General features: G+C 39.1%; 1 protein-coding gene across 4 annotated transcripts in view; it reads left to right on the plus strand.

Moving 5' to 3' along the window:
* The window catches only part of RERE (arginine-glutamic acid dipeptide repeats), a 408446-nt gene that overhangs the window by 79057 nt on the left and 314550 nt on the right, over positions 1-14839 (plus strand). The window contains exons 2-3 of one of the 4 annotated variants that reach the window (XM_037062025.1): positions 1647-1719; positions 4464-4559. The exons of 2 other annotated variants lie outside the window; for them this stretch is intronic. The gene's annotated coding sequence lies outside the window, so the exon portion shown is untranslated. The remainder of the gene's footprint in view (positions 1-1646; positions 1720-4463; positions 4560-14839) is intronic. One more of the 4 variants, XM_037062026.1, reaches the window with a different exon arrangement.

Consider the following 14839-nt stretch of genomic DNA (forward strand, 5'->3'; position numbering starts at 1 on the left):
TTGGCCATTTGAGCTCAGCAGTCAGCCTGTGTTTATTATACTTTTGCTGTTAGATTAGTACTGTGCAGAATGAACATTGGGGAAGACAGAAGAGAACAAGGCGTAATGTTCTACTCAGAGTGGCCAGACTGTCGTCTATAGAAACAGTGAAATAAAGCAGCATGCTTGAGTGGCAGCAGTACTGGACTAGAAATCCTAAGTACCCTTTCGTGGTGGCGGAATAATTTAATGTAAGTACCGGTTCAGCTCTACAGCTTTTGCTCTTTAGAGCTCTGAGCAAATTCCTGGAGAGTCAGCAAGAGGCAGAGTCTCTTTTGGAGTTAGGTGTCAGAGGTCTAGTTTTGATTTCAGATGGCTTCAAAGTGCTTGAGAAGATTGTTTGCATTGCATGAGGTTTCTAGAATTGTGATTGGGTAAACAAGTTACTGAAAACGAATGTGACGCATTGATTTTCTACTGTGGAAGCATGGTGGACTGCAGGATGTCATCTTGTAATGTTTCATTATTGGGTGTAAAGAAACGGAATCCTTTGATGACAGTCTTTTTTCTTTATCTTACATGATATAATCACATAAATTTATATTATCAGCTGGTTGAAATTTTTTTATCCTGAGTAACAGATTTTATATTTTACTTTATCTTAGTTGTTAAGCGTGGAACAAAGGCATTTTCTCTTCATCCTTGGTATTACTCATACTCATGAAGTATGAGTAATACCTCAGTGTACTGATCAACACGTCAAAACCAAAATCTTTTTCTTTTAGGCTATTAGTTTATTTATTTATTAAAAGTTTATTTATTTATCTTTAGAGGGGAAGGAGAGAGGGGGAGAAACATCAATGTATGGTTGCCTTTCGTGCGTCCCCTGTTGGGAGTTGGCCTGCAGGGAACCGGCCTGCAACCCAGGCGTGTGCCCTGACTGGGAATCGAACTGCAATCATGTGGTTTGCAGGGCCATGCTCAATCCACTGAGCTACACCAGCCAGGTCCCTGAGAGGTTTTAAGCAGTGGTTGACAGGATTGAATTTGCCATTTATAAAGATCACAGTGGTTTCAGCTGAAGGAAAACAGAGGGCAAAGGCAATTTATGCGTAGGAGGCCTAGGGCTGTGATGGCAATACTTGTAAGAGATGTTGTGAGCCAGGGTTGGGGAAGGAGATACATGGATGGGTTCAAGAAATATTTCGAAGATGGAACTATTCAAGACTTAAGGATTGAAGGAAAAATCAAGGATGCACCTAGGTTTCTGGCTTGACCTAGAATGATGATGATGCTGCTGCTGCTTAATGCCAATTGTTGCTCCTCACTTCTAAGTATGCTCTTCGCTGCCTGCTCTGTGAAAGTGAATGTGGACCCTTTAAGTACTTTTCTTGGGCTTGCTAGCAAAAAGTTAAGAGAGAGAACAAAAGAACAAAGAGTTTTACTCCCTGGTTTGCCTGTGCTTGCCTGGCAGGCCCCCCCCCCCCCCCCCCCCGCCCCGCTGCATGCAGCGTGCAAATGGGGCTTCTCCACTGTTCAGGTTTCTACAGCTCTCAGCGACTAAGCAGCTACTTCCTCCATCCCCTCACCCTCTGCTTTGGACAGTTTTGTAGCAAAGTATCTACAATGAGACATTTCCCCACAAACATCTTTCTTTGTCATTCTAGAAGACAGATTTGTGGCAAATTCTACAGGGTGGATTTCCAGCAGTTGTGCCAGATATGCACCCCCTCGGATAAGGTATGGTTCTCAGCTCTAGGGTTGGGGAAACTTCCTCGGGTACTGCATTTCCCTCTAGGGTTCGTAGTGATGATAGGCTATGTTATATAATATTATATTTGCTATTGAGTATATTATCTATTCCTTTATTCTCTAGAGTTCTTTTAACTTCTCACTAGCCAATTCCTTATTATGTCAGTCACCTGCTATAGTCAATAATTCTTTTTTTAATATTGAATTTACTGGTGGGACACTGGTTAACAGAATTACACAGATTTCAGGTGCACAGTTGTACAGTGTGTCACCCGTACACTGTGTTGTGTGTTCACCGCTCTTCGTCCGTCACCCTCTGTGTCCCCTTTTCCCTTTTCTACCTCCTTTCCCCTGGCAGTCACCGCAGTGTTGGCCATGTTCATGAGTCCTTTCTCTCTTTTTTCCTTTTGTACTCAATCCCTCCACCTCCCAGCACCACCCCCCAATCAGCCTGCTCTCTCTTTATGAATCTGTCTCTATTTTGCTTGTTAGTTCTTTTTTTGTTCATTAGCTTCCGCATGTCAGTGAAATCATATGGTATTTGTCTTTCTCTGACTGGCTTATTTGACTTAGCATAATGCTCTCCAGGTCAATTCATGCTGTCACAAAGGGTAACATTTCCATTTTTTTTAATGGCCAAATAGTATTCCATAGTGTAATATATTGTACCACAGCTTCTTTATCCACTCATCTACTGATGGGCACTTAGGCTACTTCCAAATCCTGACTATTGTAAATAATGCTGCAGTGAACATAGAGGTGCATATATTATTTTGTATTAGTGTTTACAGGCTTTTTTTGGATAAATTCCCAGGAGTGGAATTGGTGGGTCAAGGTAGTTCCAATTTTTTTTTTTTTTTTAAGAAGGAGAGGAGGAGAGAAATAACAGTGTATGGTTGCTTCTGGTGCATCCCCTGCTGGGAACTGGCCCCTGTTGGGAACTGGCCTGCAACCCAGGCATGTGCCCTGACAGGGAATCAAACCGCGATCTTTTGGTTCACAGGCGTGTGCTCAATCCACTGAGCTACACCAGCCAGACCTTCATTTTTAATTTTTTTGAGGTAATCCATACTGCTTTAATAATTCTTTATTAACATTTTTTGTCATTCAAATTACTGTGTGTTTTTTCTTTCCTGATTGGGCTTAGGCTCATAGAGTGTTCTGATGTGATCCTGTAGGAAGATATATTTGGGGAGAGGGATAGACTGTGCCCCTCCACTCTCATCTGTCTGTGGAATGGGGATAATATACTCCTCACAAGGTTGGAGTGATTACATTGTTCATAATATATCATCTTGGGGTGAAACGAGTTAACGTAGATAAAGAACTGAGTACAGTGTCTGGCTCACAAACCCTTGGTTTGTATTGTTGGATTGCTGGGCATTAAGATGACCAGGGCTGCTGATTTTCACCCTGAGGGCTTGTGGAGTGGAGAGAGGCTCAGAGACTTTTAATTTGTCAGGTAAAGGTCTGAATAAAGTGCCCTAGGGAGTCTTTTGAGGAGTCCTAGAGAAGGTGAAGGCTGAGTTGGATCTTGGAGGGGAGGAGGGAAGGGCCTTCTGTATAGAGAGAACAAACAGCATTAGCTGTGGAGGATTGAGAGTGCTGGACAGTGCAGTCCACAGTGGGGTCATGGCTGGCCTGAGTTGGGGTCAGGTGATAACAAGTGTACATGTTACACTGGACACACTGTTGGAGTAGGTGTTTATTTCACATCACTGTTCCATAGTGTGTTTCACCTTCATTTCTAGATTTATTACTTTTCATTGTTTCCAATGAACAACAATCTAAAACTACTTAAAATTTTATTTAGTGCCAACATTTTCTTTGGGCTTTCATTGAATGTGAACTTTGCTGTGAATTGGAGTGTCTAGAAGGGAAACGGGGGCACTACAGCCAGGACTACTCCATTGGGTTTCCTTAGGTTGTGAATAACTTACTTGATTGCTGGACGTTGATAAAGCTCAGAGCTGTTTACAATTCACACTTCTCTTCAGCTTGCAAATCTTTTTAAAAAGTTCAACAACTGAAAAATGGATATTCCTTAGAATTATATGACTGTTTTGTTTGTTTTGGTTTTTTTTAGAGAGAAAGAGGGGAAGGGAGGGAGAAAGGCAAGGAGAGAAACATTAATGTGCAGTTGCCTCTCACATGTCCCCCACTGGGGACCTGGCCCACAACCCAGGCATGTGCCCTGACTGGGAATCGAACCAATGATCCTCTGGTTTGCAGGCTGGCACTCAGTCCACTGAGCCACAGCAGCCAGAGCTGTATGACTGTTTTTTAAAGAATTCAAACTTTTAGGGATCTAGAAAATTAAAGTGTGATTAACTTGATTCCTTGAAGGAGTAATGTAGCCTTAAAACTCTGAGTTCTCAGAAGTGAACATTCCTTCTTTTTTCCTTTTCTCTATCTGGCTCACTCCTGCCCCTGTGTGAATATACAGCTCAAATATCAGTGCATCAGTGTTCTAAGATAAGTCCATTGTAATGCTGTTATGATTTCAGCGAGGACCTTTAAGTATATAGTATAATATACTTAAAGGCCTGTTTTTGTCATAAAACAAAAACAGGCCAAAATTTGGGAATTTATCTTAGGATTCTGGTTGATGTGCCTTGGCTGGAATGGCACTCTGACCCTCTTGAAATTCCTGCTTTTCAGTCTTGAGAGGAGGGGTGAATATATTCTGTACGGAAATATTGGAAGAATAATCATCGGTTTTTTTTTTTCAGAAAGAAGAGTTAAACCATTCTTTATTGGTTAGGACTTCTGGGAATTATACAGGAAGGAAACTAAGAAGGAAGATGTCAAACTGTGACCCTCTGAAGGTTTTTGTTTTCTTTTTCCCTTGTTTCTCTTAGATGTAACAGACACCTATAGAGAACTCTTAGTTTTTGCTAAAGACCTATTTTTTATGTAAAAGAATGTTGAGAGACCTAGGGGAAATAAGGCTCTTGGGGTACTTTTACTTGGCTTGATTATGTACCTTGTATAAAAGACTAAAGTTGAAGTGTGATTCTTTTGATAATTGTCTCTTCTCTTGTTTGGGTTACAAACCAAGGGCAGGAGCCATTTAAAGATTATTAAAGTTTGGGGTTGTTTTGAAGGTTGATAAAATATTTCATGTTGCTTACTCATTGAAAAATCAAAAGAAAAATATGATACTATAAGAACAAGTATAAATTTGGTGGTGATGAAATATAGAAGAATTGAAAAAAATTATGTGGTAACCACCCCATACCTACCACTTAGATTATAAAGTTACATTTTATTATACTTGCAATATGATATACATTTATCATATTTATTATACTATATAGTCACATATTTATCCTTTATCTTCTCCTTTATTTGTGATTAAGGATTATTATTGCAACATTTCATACTATAGCAAAAGGCTGCAAGCATTTAGAATAGTTAAGTGAATATGGTACACCCGTATGATGGGATTCCATGCAGCAGTTAAAAAGAATGAAGCGTTTTATGTCCATTGACCAGGAATAATCTCTAAGATAAATGAAGGAGACAAAAAGGTTGCGTGATATCTGAAGCATACTATTTATTTGTATAAGGAAAAAGGGTATTTATACATACATGCTATATTGGCATGGAATATCTCCAGAAAACTTAAACAAGAAGCTGATAAAAGTGGGTATATTTCTGGCAGCCTCCTACTGTCTGTGTGAGTATTTAATTGAGGCCTGTCCGGAAAAAGTCCAGCTATTGTTAATATAATGTGAACGGTTTGTGCAACATGGCTGTAACCTGTCAGCCAAGGAGAGTGGACTGGAATGTGCACGCATGAGCAATGATGACTTCACTGTACTAGTCAGTGGGGGTAGTAGATGCTGCTAAGTGAGCATGTGTAACTGTGGCTATTGCATTCAAAATGACTGAGCAAATATTGCAGTGAATCCGTATCAGATTTTGCATTAAGCTTGAATATTCCTCCACGGAATCTCTTCAGATGATTCAGAAGGGTTTTGGGGATCATACAGTGAGTGCAATACAAATAAAAGTTTGGCATAAATGCTTCAAAGATAGTCGAGGATCTGTTGAAAGTTCCACACTCTGGAAGGCCTGCAACAAACAGAACATCTGAAAATGTTGACTGTGTAGGACTGCAATCAACAAAGATTGGTGACTGACAGTGTGACAACTAGAGGTTGATCTGGGGATTCCAAAATCTCCTGTGTCTGAAAATTTGACCCAGGATCTTGGCAAGAAATGTGTCATGGCAAGATTTGTTCCTCGGCTTTTGCTACCAGAACAGAAGCAACATCATGCTGCAGTTGCTAATGATGTGATTCAAACCACTACCAGTGAACCAGATGTTAAGAAGGTCATAACTGAAGATGAGTTGTGGGTGTATTGCTGTGATCCAGAAAGGAAGGCCCAGTCATCCCAATGGAAGTTGCCTGGTTCTCCATGTCCGAAGAAGGAGCAGAAGAGTTGCAGCAAGATCAAGACCAAGACCATATTAACTATGTTTTTTGTTTGGGAAGGTGTTGCCCATGCAAGTAAGTCCCTCCAGACCAAACAATTAATAAGGTATGCTACCTCAGTGTTCTTTGTTGGTTGAGGTGCAATGCCATGAAAATGGCCATAGCCATGGCAACTGGTGATGGGCAGCTTTATCAAGACAATGCACCTGCTCATGTATCATGTCTCCTGCAGAGTGTTTTGGCAAAACATCAAATCACCCAGGTGACTCAGCCCTACTATAGCCCAGATTTGGTGCCCTGTGACTTCTGGCTTTTCCCCAAACTAAAACTGCCTTCAAAAGGGAAAAGATTTCAGACTGTTGATGAGATTCAGAAAAATACAATTGGGCAGCTGATGGTGGTCCCAGGGTGCCTACTTTGAAGGGAACTGAGGCGTCATTGTCCTGTGAACAATGTTCCTTGTGTCTTCCTCAAAAAATGTCTCTATTTTTCATAAAGCATGGCTGGATACTTTCTGTACAGACCTTGTATACAAGACAAATTTTAAAAACTGTTGCCTGCTTATTTATGTGCTGCTCTGAAATCATCAGGATGTCAAGGTGTCAGACTCATAATCTTTGGGTTTTAGGAGCTGTTTCAGTGTGAGTCACTTCCCCCTCCCTTCTGCTAAAAATACTAGGGGGCTTTTCTCTGATTCTCCTATGCGAATCTGATGGGGCTTGTGAAGGTAAAACCTATATGCAGGTCTCCAGGAGTTTTAAAACTCTCAAGCTAGTCCTTAGTAATCCTTGGAAATTTATCAACACTGCCAGATACTGGCTTCTGTAGCTTTGCTTCAGGTAAGCTGATCTCTGCTGTGATTCTCAGTGTTTTCCTGTCTCTCCAGATTTTGGGGTGGTGGTTTGCCTTGTGACCTCAGATCTCTGATGCATCTAAGAAAAATAATTGATTTCAGTTTCATAAGCTAATTTTTTTTTGCTGTGAAGATGAGAGTGATGATTTAATAATTCTTTATGAGTCAGCTGGAACTGGAGCTCTGGTGCCTAGCAATTTTTGTTTAAAGATATCCCTCTAGGTTAGTGTTCACCAGCCTTTTTGGTACCAGGGACCAGTTTTATGGAGGACCGTATTTCAGTGGTTTTGGGATAATTCAAGTGCATTATATTCAAGTTCACTTCCTGCTGTGTGGCTCAGTTCCTAACAGGCCTGGACTGGTACCTGTCCACCACTGAAAGTTGGAGACCCCTGCTCTAGGTGATTCTGATTAATGCTAATGGTTGAGAACCATTGATGTAGTCTACTTTCCTCATTTTATAGATGAGACCACTGAAATCCAAAGAGGGCAAGTGACTTCTAAGATTTTATAGAGTCCAAACTAGAACCTGAGTCTCTTGACCAGATCATCTTCATGTTGGTTTTTTTTTATGCTCACCTGAGGATATGTTTATTGATTTTAGAGATCGAAGAAGTGGGGGGTGGCGAGAGAGACATCCATTGGTTGCTTCCTGTATGCACCCCAGCTAGGGATTGAACCTAGCAACCTAGGTATGTGCCCTAACTGGGGATTGAACCTGCAAACTTTTGGTGCAGGGATGTCTCTCCAACGGAGTCACCAGGCCACAGCTTCCTACTGTTTTTTGTATTTACATACAGTTACCTTCAAGGCACTCATTATATTTTATATTGAAGGTTCTGGAAATACCTATTTTGACAGTTCACTGACTTAAGTCCTTGGTATTTACCTCAAATTTATTCCGGGATCTTGAAGCTCATTTGAAATGTTCTCTTTCATACAAATAACAACCTTCTCCACAAGTAAACTCTTAATGCAGTATGGCTGTCAGTAAAATATATGTAGAAATTTTTATTTTCTCCATTTATTCTTAAAGAAATATGTTAAAGTACCTAGAAGAAAACTTTAGAGCTCTTTAGTGGTTTAGAAAGCCTAATGTGAACCATTATATGGGATGAATCAGCTGTGTCTGTCACTTTTTCCTTCCCATGCATTTCCATAATTTTATTTTCTTAATTTTAGTAGTTGTATTCCCTTTTCTCTCTCTGAATCTCTGTCTGGAGAAGGCTGTGGAATATTTGTTCTAGAGAAGAATTGGCAGACTTTTTCTGTAAAGGGCCAGATAGTAAATATTTCAGCTTTTACAGACCTTGTGGTCTGTTGTCGTACTGGCTCTGCTCTGTCCTTGTAGAAGAAAGCAGTAGGCAGTATGTAAATGAATGGAAATGGTAGTGTTTCAATAAAACTTTCTTTACAAAAATAAGCTGCTTGCATTTAACCCATGGGCCCGAGTTTCCCAGCCCCTATACAAATTTTAGTTTAATTTTTATGCCCCAAAAGATGTCGCTATTTTTATTTATGAATTGTTGCCCCAGCATCACTTTCATTAGATTGCTTTGAGAAGTAATAACAGATATTTTGCTGTGGAACATTGCATCCTAGTTTTGGTTTCTGTTTGGAGACATGAGCTTTCTTGGTGTTGAAGAGACAGATTTTTCCCCCCTCTAAACAAGGTTTGACAAGGGTTTGTTACTTGTGGTCTCCAAGTGACTCTAATGAGGAAACAAACCCTGTTTACTTAACTGTGACTGCCGAGGCAAGCTGTACTAACTGTGGTGCGTGGTAAAATGTATTTTTAATAAGTTCTTAAAGATAAAGAATACTAGAAAATCTCAAGTTATGGTGTGGTATAGATGCCCATAGAGTTCTTAGGTTAGAGGGATGGTTTCAATCTACTTGAGTCCTTGTCAGGTTGTTTATTGCACGTTTATAAAAATTGGACATTGGTGTTTGTGCTTTGCAGCTTACCCAGGTCTTGGTTGCAGTGGCTTTTCATTAATTCCTTAAGATCCTTTTAGAGCTCTGGCTGCCTGGCTAGGACCTGAAAGGATAGATGTAGGCTGAGAAGTAGCCCTGGGACACAGTGGCTATATGGGCCCAATATTTTTCTGTTTTATCAAATGTATGAACTTGGGGTTTTGCTGGAGAGAACTCCTGGCTACTTGGGTTAATTATTATATGCTATAATTCATTTTTGTTTTTTGCTGGAGAGAACTCCTGGCTACTTGGGTTAATTATTATATGCTATAATTCATCTTTGTTTTAGAGATGTATACAATTTGCATTATTTGAAACTTTTTAAAAACTGCAAATTGTTAAATTCTGTTTTGGGTGCTTTTCAGTTCTTTGGGAAATACAGCTAACCTTTAATACTGGTAGGTATTTGAAATATTGTAAGTTTTAGTATCAACTACCAATCCATTTAAAAAAGGTCAGTTTACAATATTAGCATACTAAAACCTTGTTTAATTAGAAGGGTCTTATGATTAGAATTTAATTTAATTTCAGGCTAAAAAGAATATCAGGAGGTGACTCTAGAGGGCAGTGCAACTCTGCCAGTTCATGCTTCTGGCATTTAAGCTTTGCTTTGGAAAAATAATCCCTGTGTTCTGAAGTCTTTCCCCACTACAGTGTCCCAATTTGGTGGACTGTGAGTTTTGGAAAGAAATGTTCTGGTTTGGCCTAGAAAGGTTACTAAGGTAATGTATCATAATTATTGGCCCTGGGAAATATCCATGCTTAGTTTAAAACATATTGGCTTAAAAAATTTGGAATTGTCTTATTGATGCAACTAAATTGAATAGAGTTGGCTTTTCAAGCATTTGTGGAACATTAACCTAAAGGAATAGTGTATCTTTTGCTTTCAGATATTTTGGGGTAGGAAGTAAATGTACCCTTTATGAGAGAATTCAACAAATGGGAATTTGACTTACTCTGACACATTTAAAAACATCTCTTTATTTTTATTTTTATAAAGATTTTATTTAATTTATTTTTAGAGGGGAAGGAAGAGAGAAAGAGGGAGGAGAAACATCAGTGTGTGGTTGTCTCTCATGCACCCCCAACTGGGGACCTGGCCAGTAACCCAGGCATGTGCCCTGACTGGGAATTGAACCTGTGACCCTTTGGTTCACATGCCGGTGCTCAGTCCACTGAGCCACACCAACCTGGGCCTAAAGACATCTCTTTAAAAGTGGAAAGGTTTATGTGCAAGAGACAACCACATGTTGATGTTTCTCTCCCTCTCTCTCTCCCCCCTTCTCTAAAAGATAAATATTTTTTTTAAAAAAGAGGAAAGGTTGAAACCAGATGCTTAATTGCTGACTATATATGAGTGTTGAATTTTTCTAAACCTTTCAAATGTTTGCATTCAGCTCACCCCATAGTATATAATGCCAACCATTTTCTTTTTTTAAGTTTTAAATTTCTATACATTTTTAGGACACTTAATCTGTTTAGTTATGACTCACATATTAATCATCAAATATGGTTTGGAAAGAACGGTTTTGAAGTCTAAGGAGTTTTTGGATCCTTTAAATTTTTTCTCCCTTAAAAGCACAAAAAGCACAAAGGACAAACTAATAAGGTCTTAGAATGTTAGGCATGAGAATTTAAATTTAGAAAACAGTTCTTGGGACTCTGTGTGTTTCCTGGTGTTCTTACAGTGTGGAGATTATGTCTGCTATTAAGTGTGGCAGATGGACATTTGGGATTTTGAAAATTTTAGTTTTGACCTATTAGAATGACTTAAAGTACTTTTTAAAGGTTTTCATTTTCTTTATTGGATCTAGGATAACTCAGATGAATATGTTTGTTAAAAGTACTTGGAAATTCCTGAATGAAAGGCCTCATGTGAGTGGAAACAGTACAAATTTAAGAAACATATTACTATAGGAATTCTGTTTCGTGTGTGTGTGTGTGTGTGTGTGTACATTGGTTTATAGATACCAACCAAAGTAGCTTCTTTTTGTTTTATGTAGTTACTTATTTCCCAATTTTTATACCTCAGGTTAGATTAAATAGTTATTTTGATTTATTACTTCTTTGTTAAAAGACAAATCAGGAATTATTATTATTATTGTTGTTGTTATTTAGTATATTTTATTGATTATGTTATTACAGTTGTCCTGCTTTTTCCCACTTTGTTCACCTCTGTGTGATACCCACCTTCTGTCCAGCAACTCCCCACTCCCTTAGTTCATGTCCATGGGTCAGGCATATAAATTCTTTGGCATCTCCATTTTCTATACTATTCTTAACATCCCCCTGCCTATTCTGTACCTGCCAGTTAGGCTTCTTAATCCTTGCACCTCTTCCTCCATTCTTCCCCTTCTCCCTTCCAATTGATAACCCTTCAAATGATCTCCATACCTGTGATTCTGTTCCTGTTCTGGTTGTTTACTTAATTTTTTTTATTCAGTTGTTGATAGTTGTGAGTTTGTTGCCTTTTTTAATGTTCATAGTTTTTATCTTCTTTTTCTTAAATTATTCCCTTTAACACTCATGTATTAATGGTTTGGTGATGATGAACTCCTTTAGCTATGCCTTGTCTGGGAAGCACTGTATTTGTCTTTCTATTCTAAGTGGTAACTTTGTTGGGTAAAGTAATCTAGGCTGTAGGTCCTTGTTTTTCATCACTTTGAATACTTCTTGCCAGTCCCTTCTTGCTCTCAAAGTTTCTTTTGAGAAATCAGCTGATCCTCTCATGGGTATTCCTTTGTAGGTAACTTTTCTCTTACTGCTTTTAAGATTCTTTATCTTTGACCTTTGGCATTTTAATTATGTTGTGTCTTGGTGTGGTCCTCTTTGGGTCCAACTTGTTTGGGATTCTGTGTGCTTCCTGGACTTATATGTCTATTTCCTTTGCCACATTAAGGAAGTTCTCTTTCATTATTTTTTCAAATAAGTGTTCAATTTCTTGGTGTTCCTCTTCTCTGTCTGGCACCCCTATGATTTGGACAGTGGCACATTTGGAGGTGTCCCAGAGTCGTATTATGTTACGCTCATTTTAAAAAATTCTTGTTTCTTCTTTCTCTTCTGGTTGAATCTTTATTTCTTCCTATGTTCTGAATGCTGACGTCTTCACTGTTGGTTCCTTTTAGATTTTTCTTTATTTCACACAGTGTAACCATCATTTCTTCCTTTATGTTGTTGCCATACTCAATGAGTTCTTTGAGCATCCTGATCACCAGTGTTTTGAACTCTGCATCTGATAGGTTGACTATCTCCATTTTGTTTAGTTCTTTTTCTAGGATGTTGTTGTATTCTTTAATTTGAACCACAGTTCTTTGTCTCGTCAGTTTGGCAGCCTCCCTGTAATTGGTTCTGTGTATTAGGTAGAGCTTGCTTTCACTCCCTGTAAAAGTTACCTGTAAATTGTGTGGGGTGGAGCTTTAGATAATCTGCAGGGTGGGACAACCTATTTTACCACAGTGTGGTTCTCTGTTAGGGGAGGGCTTGAGAGGGTTCTTTTTTTTATTTATTTAAGATTTTATTTATTTTTAGAGAGAGGGAAAGGGGAAAGAGAAAGAGAGGGAGAGAAACACCGAGTTGCCTCTTGTAGGCCCCTACTGGGATCCTGGCTTGCAGCCCAGGCATGTGCCCTGACTCAGAGTCTAGTATGTGACACCTTGGTTCGCAGGCCAGTACTCAATCCACGGAGCCACACCAGCCAGGCCAGTGGAGAGGGTTCTTTGCTGCTGCTTGGCTTCTGGGAGTTTGCTTGGCACTCACCCTGTTTCCATTCATTTCACCCAGTCTCTGTATATGACTGGTGCTATTCCAGCTGTTAGAAGTTTTCTAAAAACCTGGCAATTTGTTCCACTGCCCCAATCCCCACTGCTTTTACAGCCAGAAGTTACAGGGATTTATCTTCGGGCACTGGAATCCTGGGCTATGCAGTCTGGCCTGGGTCTGGGATCACTCAGTCCCAAGCTATCCCTCCTGATTTTTATCCACCACATGTGAATGTAAGGCCGTGCCTGTTGCACTGCCATCACCCCTTCTCTGCCCGTTCTCCATGTGTTCACCCCTCCTGGATGAATGTGGCTTTTTAAAATCCTTGCTGTTGGACTTTCAGACAGTTCATTTTTCTGACAGTTCTGGGTGTTACTTGTTCTAAAATTTAGTTGTAATTCCTTTTTGTGGTTGCATGAGGAGGCGAAGTGTGTCTACCTATGCTTCTGTCTTGACTAGAAGTCTTAGGAGTTATTTTTTTTCCTAACTTTATTCATTTTTAGAGAGAGGGGACAAGAAGGAGAAAGAGGAGAGAAATATCAATGTGAGGTTGCCTCTCATGCACCCCCTACTGGGGACCTGGCCCACAATCAGGCATGTGCCCTGACTGGGAATTGAACTGGCAACCCTTTGGTTTGCAGCTGGCACTGAGCCACACCAGCCAGGACAGGAGTTATTTTTAATGATAGCGTTTTCCACATTTCTTAGTAATGTTAAAACTAAAGTGCAGTTAGGAAACAGACATAAGTATTGTTCATTATTTTTGATTATTGGTATTGGGGATCAGCTTTACTTTTAGTACCACATGTGTTTTACTATCATCTGTTTTTCCATTCTAATCACAGAGAATGAGATAAAATATCTATTCATGTGAATAAAATATATAACACACTTCAGAGCTTTCACCTGAAATTGTGTGTTTTGAAATTGGTATGGTATGTAGGTAAGCCAGAGTTTTATTTTTAAGAGAAAAATATGAAATTAATTACATAGAATATTTTGGGGGGAAGAAAGTTTGAGGTTGAGTAGTCATTTACACTGTATCTAGAAACAGAAAGTAAAATTTTTAAGCAGCTATAATATGTAAAGAAAGCAACTAAAGTCCTATTTTGCAAAGGATTTGAGAGACATTGCCTCATACTCAAATGTGAAATTAACAGCCCTGTTAAATTTGTTTTTTTTTTAATTCTAGCAAATGACAACATTATTTTAATGAAGATAGTATTACTCAGTTTTTTAAAAATGTAAATTGCTAAAGTCTCTGCTATTTTGAAATATATTAGATAAATTTTTCTTAATTTAATATTTACATACCATTTAAGGTCATTCTGTTCTATTTATGAATTCCATTCAGTATATATCCCTCAGTTTTTTCCTCACACTTTTGAAGACTTCCCTGTGTACAGTGCCCTACGTCCATCTTTTGGAGGAAATTTCAGTTACTATTTTCCCCCAATTTATCCCAATTTACCCAAACTTATTGTGTTAGTTTCCTTAACTTACCTGTTTTGTTCTCCAATTTGTTGATTTTGTTTTGTTCTCTCTTTTTTAAAATAATGCTACTTACTTTTTTTTTTTTAAGATTTTATTTATTTATCTTTAGAGGGGAAGGGAAGGAAAGAGGGAGAGAAACATCAATGTATGGTTGCCTCTGGTGTGTCCCCTGCTGGGAACTGGCCTGCAACCCAGGCATGTGCCCTGACTGGGAATCGAACCACGATCCTCTGGTTCACAGGCCCGCGCTCAATCCACTGAGCTATGCCAGCCAGGGCATGTTTTTGTTCTCTTTAGTGGAGTAGCTCCTTTTGCTCTAGAGAAAAACTTTCTTAAATCTGAATATAAAATGTCTTGAATTGTCTGTCCAGATGTCTGCTTTTATACGGATATATACCTTTAGGCATTACTTAAGAGAGTCACATGTTATAGCAACTTCAGATCTGCAGCATTCCATGAAAGAGAGATGTCAGCTGATCAATGGTAGCAGGACTTTACTTCCAGCTCCAGCTTTGCCCGTCAGAGCATATTTCCTTTCAGTAGTTACACACCTTCTGGTCACGTGTTGTCCAGTGCTTCT

Source organism: Sturnira hondurensis, unplaced genomic scaffold (genome assembly GCF_014824575.4).
Source record: "Sturnira hondurensis isolate 20B ecotype Veracruz unplaced genomic scaffold, ASM1482457v3 Scaffold0013931, whole genome shotgun sequence".
Lineage (NCBI taxonomy): Eukaryota > Metazoa > Chordata > Mammalia > Chiroptera > Phyllostomidae > Sturnira > Sturnira hondurensis.